Genomic DNA, 12,837 nt, shown 5'->3' with positions numbered 1-12,837 from the left:
GATGCCTTAGCATTGTTGTGTAGCGGGGAAGTGCAAGCGCTCTTTAACCCATTTCTGTCCAGAACCAGGGGTAGAAACCTTGTTTTAACAGCATACCATAGACACGGCCTCCCCTATGTATGTGGGGATGCCTATGGGGTAACCCAACCCATCTTGGTTTAACCAGTTCCTGTTAAGTATCCTCTGCACATTGGTCTTACACCTACAGATCTCGTTTTGCCCCGTGGAATTACGGTAAGTTTAATTTGCAGCAGACATCCCCATAAAGAGGTTGATTTACTAAAGGCAAATAGGCTGTTCACTTTGCATGGGGAAAAAGTACCTTGGAAGTGAATATGCCTCAAAGCTTGGTGAATGAGGTGAGTCTCTGCTGACTTTTATCATCCAAATTTTATGCAAGCAAAACTGCTGTTTTCTTTTGTATTTTCCTTGCTCATAAGTGGGTATTCTTTGTAAAGTGAAACTTCACTATGCTCTGGGGCAAATTCTCATTCAAATTGCAACTTCCCTTGCAAAGTGAACAAACTATTTGCCTGGTAAATCAATCTCAAATAATTTAGGAGAAAGAGGAGTCTATGTCAGGAATGTCTCTATAGTAGGAGCAGTCAATTAATAGGAGCAAAGATACCTTAGCCATCCCTTGAAGGCCATGCCTTTTAAGTTTGAAACTGTCCAGGATAGGGAGAGAGATGATGTGGCAAAGTGAAAAGACAATAGGTCCATTAGTCACAGGAGGGGTGTCATAGAGTCAAGCATCTCAAGACAAGAGCAAAAGACAGGGGGATCTGAGTAATCCCATGAAATGAATACAGTCCTTCCACCACTACAGGCTTCCCGCTATTTCTCCTGTGAGGGAAAGCTACATAATATAGGCTCCCTACCTACATGCTGCTCTGTGCTGTTGCACCCACAGGAAAAACTAATAATTGCTCTTCTCATGGAAACTAACTCAAGAAATTCTAGTTCTTAACCACAGTACCCCTCACCTAGAAGAGGCAGGACTGGCATTTAAAGTGGAATTTAATCTGAAAAAAAAATGCTGACAGATAGGATTGTTTTGACAGAAGAAACTCTGTTGGTCTCTTCTGTGATAAATGCTTTTCCCTGCCTGTCAGCATTAATGCACACTGAGTCGCACATGTGCAGTTCAGCATACATTTACGGCACCACCAACATTCCAAACTCAGAAAGAAGATGGGGAGAAGATGGAAATGCCCATGACCAGTGGGAGTGCTGACAGTGTGGTGCTGGACAGGGCAGCCTGCCATAATGTGCTAATATGCAGTGCATGTGGTAGCACATCATGGCTAAAAGCTCCTGAGGGTCCATTTAAAAAATAATGGTGGCGTTTAATTCCGCTTTAACCTATTGACTCCTAGTCGCTTAAAAGGGAATTATAACTGCCCACTGCTGTTCACTTCCCCTTTACTATATCAATACTAGTAGGCTGCAATAATCAACAAGACTACATATGTCTTCCTAGGGGTACAAATTGTACTGCCAGTGAACAGCGATACTGGACTGGGATACTGTCCTCTATCTATTATACCAAGGACTAATATTCTGTAGCAGAGAGCTATGGTTTCATGGCCTGAAGACTCCCTTTAGTGTCAGCATAAACCATTCACTGAGGACATTGCAATACGTGGATTGAGGAAAAAGGACAAAAGGGAGACAATTACACAACTGAGTCCTGAGTCTCGTATGTTAGGGCTCTTTTTTCATTTTCTGCAGCTTTATTTTTTTTGCCCATCAGTTCTCAAAAAGAATAGAACTGGTAAGGTAGAATGATATTATAAAATAAATACAACGCTTCACTTCTAGCCTCACTGGACTCACTGGCCCCCCTCACTACACACAGAATCAAACCCCGACCCCTTCAACCTTGGCAAACAAATGATACTAGAAGTCAGAGGCGTAACTAGAAACCTCAGGGCCCCGGTGCAAGAAATCATGAAGGGCCCCCCCGAAAAGTATGATTTTGATACTATATTTTTTCCACTGTACAACAAAGTAAAACATTTCTGTTTCTGATTTCAACTTACCGTAACTGTCAAGAGGAAGCTTCAGGATAGGACATGGTCACATAACAGGTCAGAATGATGAGAATGTACCTGCAAAATATCATGAAGAACAACCATAAATCAAGGCGATATATACATCCATTAGACAAAGTTATAGTCAAAGATCCACATTTAAATTATATATTTAAATACATAAAATATAACATTTTGAATGAGATTAATTTGGAAAATATAAAAACACTGTACATGTATAGACACACAAACTTACTAAAAATGTTCACAAAGGTAGAAGAAAATCTTCAAAAAAGGGTCCAAAACAGGGTCAACAATAACTTCTTCAAAAAAGGGTACACAACAGGGCCAACAATAACTTCAACCTTTTTTAGAATTTAAAACTATAACATTTAACTTTGCTTCTGGGAAGAAAGACCTGTAAAATAGAAATGTATATATATATATATATATATATATATATATATATATATTATCAGCATGGTTTATTGAAACTAGCATGCATTCAACTCAACTGTTAGTGTAACTTGGAACCAAGCATGCAAGGTTCAACCATAAAAATAGGTTAGTGTAACTGGTAACAAAACTGAAAAAGCCATTCTCAACAAAGGTTCAGAGGAATCCTAGAGTTCTTACAGAGGTTGTTAGGGGTTCCATGAGCTGCAGCTGATTGACCTCCTATCTGATGGCATCTGCTTTGATCCAGGGCAATTTGATCTATTTAGCCGTCTGAAAGGTGGCATTCTGACCACCACTGTAAGAAAGACAGACATTCTTCCCACTGACCACCAATGTAGGCTTAATTCTTCCCATTGACCCCTAATGGATAGGTTTTAGTAAAAGTTCCCCAAGACCTGAAAATGTATTAAAGGATTCCTCTGGGGTAAAAAGGTTGAGAAAGGCTGGTTTAGTGTAACTTGTAACAGAACAGATATAACTACAAACTTACTACGGTCATTAAAAATGACGACGCCTTGCTTTTGCTTCAGCAAAGTCATCTATAATGCTTTCAATGTTGAGTCTTCTAGCTCTCTCATTTTCTGTGCTTAACAAAGCAAGTCCAGTGAGTCTTTGCTGAGACATGGTGTTTCTCAAATAACTTTTAATTAGTTTTAATTTTGAAAAAGACCTTTCTGCAGTTGCTACAGTTACTGGAAGTGTGAGGAACAAAAGTAATGCTATGCAGACATCTGGGACAGTAGAAGACAGTGCACTATTTTCAACAAGTAGTAGGTGAGCAAGATCCTTTACAGTGGAGCAACTGCGAACCTCTTCTTGACGTGCTAAAGGGAATGAAAGAAGCTGCCCAGGAAAATCTGGTGATAGATCCTCTTTGTAAAATTCATGCAGTTTTGATGCTGCTGCAATCAGATTATTATCAGATTGAGAAGCAAGAATGGCAGGCTGAACTATCTCAAATCTATGAAGGACTGCATTCATTCCTGTAAATCGGTCTGACAGCTGGTTTATAATAATATCCAAACATCTATAAAATACAGTTGTTTTAAAGCGTTCCTTTGGATCAGATAATCTTTCATCCATACACAGCTCATCAAAGTGGCGCTTTACTTTTTTAAATCTTTTATTTGAACACTTTGCTTCAATTCCCCACTTTTCTGCAAGTGTCACTGCAGTTTCTTTGGCTTCCTCAAAATGATCCCTGTAGCTGGAAAGGGCTGTAACAGCATTCTGAATGAGCTGCACTGCTCCAGACAGTTCCATGTCTTTTGATTGCAAGGCTTTTGAAATTGCATTCACATGGTTCAAGATTTTAGTTTGCAGGGCGACAAGAAGCACAAACTCAAAAGATTCTATTTTCTTTTTTAGATTTGCAGCGTCATCTCTTTCTATTGGTTTTGATGAAATAAGGATTATTTTTGACAAAGCTTGCATGATGTCTGGAAAACGGAAACAAAGTGCAAGCAGGGAATCATGTCTAGAAGACCACAGTGTAGGGCAAAGCCGTTTCAGTGTGACAGAGGATTCAGATGTGAATAATGAGAGAAAAGCCCATCTGCGTATGCTTTCCCCAAAGAAGGTGTATAAATTATGCACCACATCAAAAAATCTAGAAACTTCCAGTATGTCAGAAACAGCATCCTGAATGACAAGATTTAGATTGTGTGCAGCACAATGAACATAGAGGGCATTCTTTTCCATCTTTGCTATCCAAGCCTGCACACCAGAATAGACACCACTCATTGTTGCTGCACCATCATAACCCTGACCACGACACTTTGATATTTCAAGGCCCTTGCTCTCTATGCAGGCAACAATATTGCAAGTAATCTGTGTTGCACTCTGATCTTCAATGGCATGGAACCCTAAGAAAGCCTCATTTATTGTTATACTGCAGGCTCGTTGATTCGTATCTCTTTCCACAGAAACATATCGAAATATCTGACTCATCTGATCTACTTTGGATATGTCCTGGGTTGTGTTCATTATTATAGAATAAAATTGTGTTTTTTTTATTTCAGAAACAATTTCACTTTGCACTTTTTTGGACAGAATTTCTATTAACTCATTTTGTATTTTGTGGCTCAAATATTTAAATGTGCCTTGGGGTAACTGGAGAAGTTCCTTTAAAATTGGGTCATATTCTGCAAGTAGCTCTATGATGGAGAGAAAGTTTCCATTGTTAATCTCTCCCAGGCGCTCCCTGTGACCACGAAAGGCTAGATTAGCCATTGCCATTGTTAATGTTACATTAACAATTCTTTGTAGGACCTGCCTCCAAAAGTTTTTTTCTCGTCGAATTTGTTTTTCATTTTCCTCATCAATTGTTTTATTACGCCTCCACTGATCATAAACTACACATGCTTCCATGTGAGTTTGCGAAGACTCATGGATCTGAATTTTAGCAGACAGCCTCTGCCACTTCTGGATCCCTTTTGCCCATGCAGGTTCAAATCCTACTTTTTTACGGTCTGCAAACAACCAGCATGGTTCACAGTACGCTGCATTGAGCTTTGGAGAGTAACAAAGCCACATTAAAGGTAGTTTAAGCCCTGTCTTGGTGACTCGCTCATAATAACTTTCAGAAAAGCATCTTTTCTTAGTATCCTTATCTCAGGGGAAAGGTCCTGGAGGTCTGCCTGGGCCATGAGCTAATATAAACCTTTTAACGTTTGGATTTGTTATTGTCACTGGGTAATGTCCCCTATCAGTCACATATTGCTCACCAACAATACTAGTTTCAATAGCACCACCTGAAGATGCTCTACTACTCACAAGATCTAAATCTTCATCTTCATCAGTATTTGGGGTGGTGCCAAGAGGTTGGTCTTGTATTGTGCTACAGCCTTCAAGTGGATTACTGCTGTCATCTTCTAGTGAAAATTCAATAGAGCAAGTTTCTTCACTGACTGTCGCCTGACTGATCCGTGAGATATTTACACTTTCCTGAATACTTTTTTCAGTTTCCTCACTGCTATCTCTAGAACTTTCAGCCACAGTTTTAGGGGTGGAAAAGAAGTGACTTATTTTAGGCAGTTTTTGAATTTTTATCTGCTCTTCCTTAGCCTTTTTACGTTTCTGAGCACCACTCCTGGACTGCGTGGATGACATTATGATGGAAAAGTGTTTATTTTTTATTTTCTGTAAATAAAAGTATATTAGAGTCATAGTATGCAAGCTCTTCAGGAAAGGCACTCCATATATAATACCTAGGATTACATGTGAGATGAACAGATACACATTTTACAGTCTAGCATTGTTCAATATTCACAATCATATAAATCACACACATAGGTTGGACTTGATGGACTTGTGTCTTTTTTCAACCTCACCTACTATGTAACTATGTAACTATGTAACAATGAACAGGGCAACTAGGGTATTATTAACCAAAATGCTGTAAAATATTTTAAACTATTATTAACTTTTGTATATCGTCATAGTTCAGCCCCAGTGCAGCTATATTTCGGGGGCAGCACACACATTTTGAAAAATTCAATGTATTGATCCATTAAACCACACTTTCATAGAAGTGACCCAGGATTAGCCAGGGTCATTCTAAATAAAAACTAGCCGATTTAGATGAAGCTTTATAGTAAATGGACTCTCAGCATGGTGCGGCCTAGTAATTGACTGCTGGGGACCACCTGGCTAAGGTGACCCAAAGTGAAGGATTAGAAGGATAAGAAGTGTAGGTGGGGCATATTCAGTCCTAAGCCCAAGTTAAAGGGGTTGTAAACCCTCGTTTTTTTTATATTTTTTAAATAACAAACATATCATACTTACCTCCACTGTGCAGCTCATTTTGCACAGAGTGGCCCTGATCGTCCTCTTCTGGGGTCCCCCCGGTGGCTCCTCCCCGCAATCAGATAACCCCCTAAGAGAAGCACTCTCCCAGGGGGGCTACCTTGCCCGAGTCCAGCATTTGTGTCCATATACACGAAGCCCACTGGATTTGATTGACAGCAGCGGGAGCCAATTGCTGTGCTTCTTTCAATCTATCCAATCAAGAGCCGGGACCCCGTGGAAAGAGGGAGAGCGGGTCTCCGCCAAGGGAAATACACTAGTATAGTAAATAAACTCTCTAGTTAGGTTTTACTTTGCATAAAAGGAACTAAGCTGTGAGCATTAAAAACACACAAACACCAAAGAAAAATAATGCTGCACTTCAGTATTCAGTGACACATTGTTTTTCCTATAATGCAATGCTAGATAACCATTGTCACTATTTTGGATTACTTTTTCCCATAAAGCATGGCTGGCTGAGCATCATGGGGAATACAGACAGTCCACAACTGCCATTGTTTAGCCATTAGTTAAAGCGGAGTTCCAGCGTTTTTTTAAGTCAGCAGCTACAAATACTGCAGCTGCTGACTTAAAATAAGGACACTCACCTGTCTAGGGCGCCCGCGATGCTGGCACCCGAAGCCGATCTATCCCTCGGCTCTCAGGTGCTGCTGCCACCCCCATCATTGCTATGGGAATCAGGAGGTGAATTCACCTCCTGGTTCCCTGCTGCGCATGCGTGACTCGCGCTGCGCGTTTCGACTGGTCCCTGCTGTCTCCTGGGGGGGGGTGACATAGATACCCATGGGTGTCGCGGGTATCTATGCCCAGAAGTGGGAGCAAAATACCTGTATTAGACAGGTATCTGCTCCCCCCCATGAAAGGTGCCAAATGTGACACCGGAGGGAGGGGGGATTCCGAAAAGCGGAAGTTCCATTTTTATGTGGAACTCCGCTTTAAGTTAACAAAAATATATATTCTGTATATATATATATTTTTAATATTTAGGCCCAAAAAAAAAAACCTAGGACAAATGCTGATACAAATGTGGAAAAAAATTGAGGAATTGAGGAGGGAGAATGTTCCTTCCAGGATCACATGTAAATAAAGAAGGAAAGTTGGGACTTTAAATGAGACTAATGACATTGTGGAGGTAAATTAATAGAAGTACATATTTATTGAACATAGAAGAGTGTAAAAATGCGTAACAGTAATAAAAAGCACATAAAAAAATATATCATTTCATCTTTATTCACACACACACATATAAGTGCGCATGTAGCATGAACATCCAGGATACATAATTATATATCACAAATTGGCACCACATGGTGATCTGGAATAATTGATTGGTCATTTAATACATTTATATATGTACATATATCATCAAAGCAGCACATTGCGGAGGAAATAGAAACATGTAAAAGCACAACCACCTGTCTGTTTACATCCAACTGCCCTCCAATCCAGTCCACCCAAGCAGAGGGGATCGGATCCCCTTCTGTTTGTTTTTGGTGGATCGTATTGGAGGTAGGTGGCTGTAAACGGTCCCAAGTCCATTTACACCCACAACTTAATAGAGGAGAATGGAGGGTCCAATTGGGTCTAAATGAAAACCCGACAGGCGGACCCAATCAGACCGCTCATGTGAAAGGGCTCTTATTAGCTGAGAGATGGCGTCATATTTAATGCATATATCAGGAACCACAGTTATGCCTGGTACACATGATGAGATTGTCGGACAAATGATCTTCTGTTTTTTTTTTGCATGCTAATCTCATATCAAAAATGAAGAGTTTACTAAAGTTACGAAAATTCTCGTTTGACAGAATAAGACTTCAGAAGTGATGTCATGTATTGTAATGTATTTGTATTGCATTTCTGAACGACAACTCTACCGATTTAGAAGTTGGAAAGTGGATTTTTTCTTACGATTTTCTAATCGTGTTTACGGGGCTTTAGTCTTAGGCAGGCCATAGACCGTTTAAATCCTGGCCGGTTCAGCAGGGACTAGACAAGATTCAAATGGGCAGTCCGAATGTACCAAGTTGATCGATCGATCAACTTGGGTACAACCAGCCTGCCGAATTCTCTCCTAATTATCACTAACGGCTGCTATAGCCTTTAATCACTAAGCCCAATAATCACTGTCTTCTCCTGCCTGCCTGCCCCTAGTCCCCCCCCCCCCCAGCTGAGAGAAGACAATTGCTTGGCAGGACAGATTCCCCTGTCAGCACTGTGTGTTGATGGAGGAATCAATGGGAGTCTATGACATCGACATAAGAATCTGGTACAGATATTGGCTCATCATACCTGCAAAGCTGCCCGTTGCAAGTCTTCAAGCTGCTTGTGAGGGTCCACCTTAACCTCCCACGTTGTTTGGAAGACCACCAGAAAGGCGAAGTTCTAGCTGACCTTCCAAGAATTCTAGACAGAAATTTTGCAGTTGGTTACTTGAGTATATGTAAACGATCACCTTGTAAAACTACCCATTCAGTTTAAAATGGAAATTAAAAGCAAAACATTTGTATATACAGGGCTCAAAATTTCTAATCCTGAGCTACTAGCCAGGCCTCAAGGGTTACTTGCCATCTGTTGCCCCACCCAACCCCTACCATGCCCCGCCCCTAATTCCACTCCCAAACACACCCTCATAATTTATCTCATGAAATTACACTTAAATGTTTTAATGTTTTATGCAGAATTAAGTTATGAAAATAAATATTAACAACAACTTTATCCGTGCCCAAAAATGTAGCCTGCCCGTGTCCACCAGTGCAACCTGTGTCCCCAGTGCAGCCGGTGTCCCCAGTGCAACCTGTGTCCCCAGTGAAGCCAGTGTCCCCAGTGCAGCCAGTGTTCCCCAGTGCAGCCAGTGCAGACAGTGTCCCCAGTGCAGCCAGTGTCCCCAGTGCAGTCAGTGTCCCCAGTGCAGCCAGTGTCCCCAGTGCAACCTGTGTCCCCAGTGCAGACAGTGTCCCCAGTGCAGACAGTGTCCCCAGTGCAGAGAGTGTCCCCAGTGCAGACAGTGTCACCAATGCAGTCACTGTCACCAATGCAGCCTGCCCGTGTCCACCAGTGCCACCTCTGTCCCCAGTGCAGTCTGTGTCCCCAGTGCAGCTGGTGTCACCAATGCAGCCGGTGTCCCCAATGAGTGCAGCCGGTGTCCCCAGTGCAGCCAGTGTCCCCAGTGCAGCCAGTGTCCCCGGTGTCCCCAGTGCAGCCGGTGTCCCCAGTGCAGCCGGTGACCCCAGTGCAGCCGGTGTCACCAATGCAGCCAGTGTCACCAATGCAGCCTGCCCATGTCCACCAGTGCCACCTGTGTCCCCAGTGCAGCCAGTGTCCCCAGTGCAGCCGGTGTCCCCAGTGCAGCCGGTGTCCCCAGTGCAGCCTGTGTCCCCAGTGCAGCCGGTGTCCCCAGTGCAGCCAGTGTTGCCAGTGTCGCCAGTGCAGCCAGTGTCCCCAGTGCAGACGGTGTCACCAATGCAGCCGGTGTCAACAATGCAGCCGGTGTCCCCAGTGCAGCCAGTGTCCCCAGTGCAGCCGGTGTCACCAATGAACCCAGTGTCCCCAGTGCAGCCAGTGTCCCCAGTGCAGACAGTGTCCCCAGTGCAGACAGTGTCACCAATGCAGCCTGCCCATGTCCACCAGTGCCACCTGTGTCCCCAGTGCAGTCTGTGTCCCCAATGCAGCCGGTGTCACCAATGCAGCGGAGGTTGGGATCGATTGATTGGAGTGCAAAATGGGGACTTACCGCCAATCAATCAATTGATTCCCCCTCCTCAGAACGAAGTCAGAAACAATCCTTCGCAATCGGCGTGCCTCCTCCAGCCCAGGATGCTTTGCTTGCCTCAGGACAGGTCACACGCCGCCGTAGGTACTGCACACTGCGCAGAAGCAGAGGGCAGAGCTCCTCCCCCGCCTTCAGTGAATTGGTGTGCTTCATTTTTCACCCCGCCTCCTTTCCAGTCTCTCTTTCTGGATAGGCAGGGGTGGAGCCCACACAGTCCCTCAGGCCTCAGCTCAGCGCTTCTCGTGCAGGCGAAAGCCCCCTCCCTCCCGACACAGTGAAACATGATGGATGGACACACACCTCCGGACAGTCAGGTGGGCGGCCCCTCACACGGCGGGCGGGCGGCCCCTCACACGGCGGGCGGGTGGCTGATGGGCCCCCTGAAGTGGCGGAGAACTACAGGGCCCAGTCGCACTTGCGACTGTTGCGACCCCTATAATTCCGCCACTGCTAGAAATCTGAAAAAACTTAGTCGTGCTCTTGAGCGCCTGTGGCGTAAGACTAAGTCTCAGAGAGATTTCAACCAAGATAAATCTGCCCTCCAAAAATATAATTCCAGTCTCCTCTCTGCCAAGCAGACCTATTTTACCACTCTCATTAGCAACTTATCAACCCGTCCACCTCAACTGTTCTCCACCTTCAACTCTCTACTTCGTCCTCCACCGCCTCCACCCGCCAACTCACTCACTGCCCAGGAGATCGCCAATCACTTCAAACAGAAGATTGATACAATTCGCGTGGAGATCTCTACTGTTCCGATACCCTCCACGCTTTACACTTCATGCCCACAGGCACAATCATTACTTCCCTCTTTCAACCCCACCACTACAGACAAAGTTGCTAAACTACTTGCTAATGTCCACCTTACCACCTGCCCTCTGGATCCCGTTCCCTCACAAATGCTACATTCACCCTCTGGCCCTATGCTACACTCTCTAACCCATATCTTCAATCTCTTCCTCTCCTCTGGCATCTTCCCCAACTCTCTAAAACATGCACTTGTCAGACCCATACTTAAAAAGCCCTCACTGGACCCATCCAATCTTAACAACCTACGCCCCATCTCCTTGCTCCCCTTCTTATCCAAACTCCTCGAACGTCTGGTCTACAACCGACTGAGTGTCCACCTCGCTGATAATAACCTTCTTGATCCCCTTCAGTCTGGATTTCGTCCTCAACACTCCACAGAAACTGCTCTCCTAAAACTAACAAACGATCTACTAACAGCCAAAACCAATCGACACTATTCTGTACTCCTACTCCTGGACCTCTCTGCTGCCTTTGATATGGTTGACCACCCCTTCCTCCTCAAAAAACTACACGCCTTTGGTCTCTGTGACTGTACACTTATCCAACCGCACCTTTAGTGTTTCTGACAACTCTACTTCCTCCTCTCCTCTTCCTTTCTCTGTTGGGGTCCCCCAGGGTTCTGTTCTTGGACCTTTCCTATTTTCAATCTACACCGCCTCCCTGGGTCAACTGATAGCCTCCCATGGCATCCAATACCACCTCTACGCTGACGACACCCAAATCTATTTCTCTATCCCTTAGCTCACTCCCTCTGTCTCCACACGTATCACTAATTTACAACATATATATCAGTCTGGATGTCACACCACTTCCTCAAACTCAATCTATCCAAAACCAAACTTATGATTTTTCCTGCCCATTATGCCCCTTCCCCTGATCTCTCTGTCAAAATCGATGGCACAACTATAAGCCCATCCCCACATGCTAAGGTTCTAGGTGTAGTCCTAGACTCTGAACACTCCTTCAAGCAACACATCCAATCACTGTCCAAATCCTGCCACCTCAACCTCAGCAACATCTCCAAAATACACCCCTTTCTAACCAATGACACAACAAAGCTCTTAATTCACCCGCTGGTCATCTCTCGCCTCGACTACTGCAACTCCCTTCTCATTGGCTTACCTCTACATAGTCTATCACCTCTTCAATCCATCATGAATGCCGCTGCCAGACTCATCCACCTTACCAATCGCTCTGTGTCTGCCACTCCTCTCTGTCAATCCCTCCACTGGCTTCCACTTGGCCAAAGAATTGAATTGAAAATTCTAGCAACTACATACAAAGCCATCCACAATTTCACCCCCAGCTACATCACTAGCTTAGTCTCTAAATACCAACCTACTCGTTCTCTTCGTTCTTCTCAAGACCTCCTGCTCTCTAGCTCCCTCGTCACCTCCTCCCACGCTCACCTCCAGGACTTTTCCAAAGCCTCTCCAATCCTATGGAATGCCTTACAGTACCCCAATCTGTCCACTTATTTCCTACTCTATTAGCTTTTAGACGATCCCTGAAAACCCTTCTCTTCAGAGAAGCCTACCCTACCCACACTTAACAACTGTATTTTCATTTTTTTCATCAGCTCATCCCCCACAGTTATTACCTTTTGTTTCCACTTGACCCTCTCTTCTAGATTGTAAGCTCTAATGAGCAGGGCCCTCTGATCCGTCCTGTATTGATTTGTATTGTAAGTGTACTGTCTGCCCTCATGTAAAGCGCTACGCAAACTGTTGGCGCTATATAAATCCTGTATAATAATAATAACAATAATAAAATACATTGTACCGGTTGAATAGAGGAGGCTTCTGGCATATTCATCTGTGGGGTTTGTTTGAGTCTACCAGCCCTTGTCTAGTTTATATCGCTATATTTAAAAACATTACATTTCGCAAAATCTTTTTATAGCTTTGGACAATATAAGTAGAGTTAGAAACCATTTAGGTACCATTATGATTT

The 12,837-nt window shown here is 43.8% G+C and overlaps 1 protein-coding gene across 1 annotated transcript in view; it reads left to right on the top strand.

Annotated features, from left to right (window-relative positions):
* LOC141139454 (serotransferrin-A-like) overlaps positions 1-12,837 on the top strand; it is a 320,870-nt gene that overhangs the window by 82,969 nt on the left and 225,064 nt on the right. The gene's annotated exons all lie outside the window — the stretch shown is intronic.

The sequence above is a fragment of the Aquarana catesbeiana genome, linkage group LG04 (genome assembly GCF_042186555.1).
Source record: "Aquarana catesbeiana isolate 2022-GZ linkage group LG04, ASM4218655v1, whole genome shotgun sequence".
NCBI classification, from domain to species: domain Eukaryota; kingdom Metazoa; phylum Chordata; class Amphibia; order Anura; family Ranidae; genus Aquarana; species Aquarana catesbeiana.
This window is presented reverse-complemented; position numbering and strand designations above follow the sequence as displayed.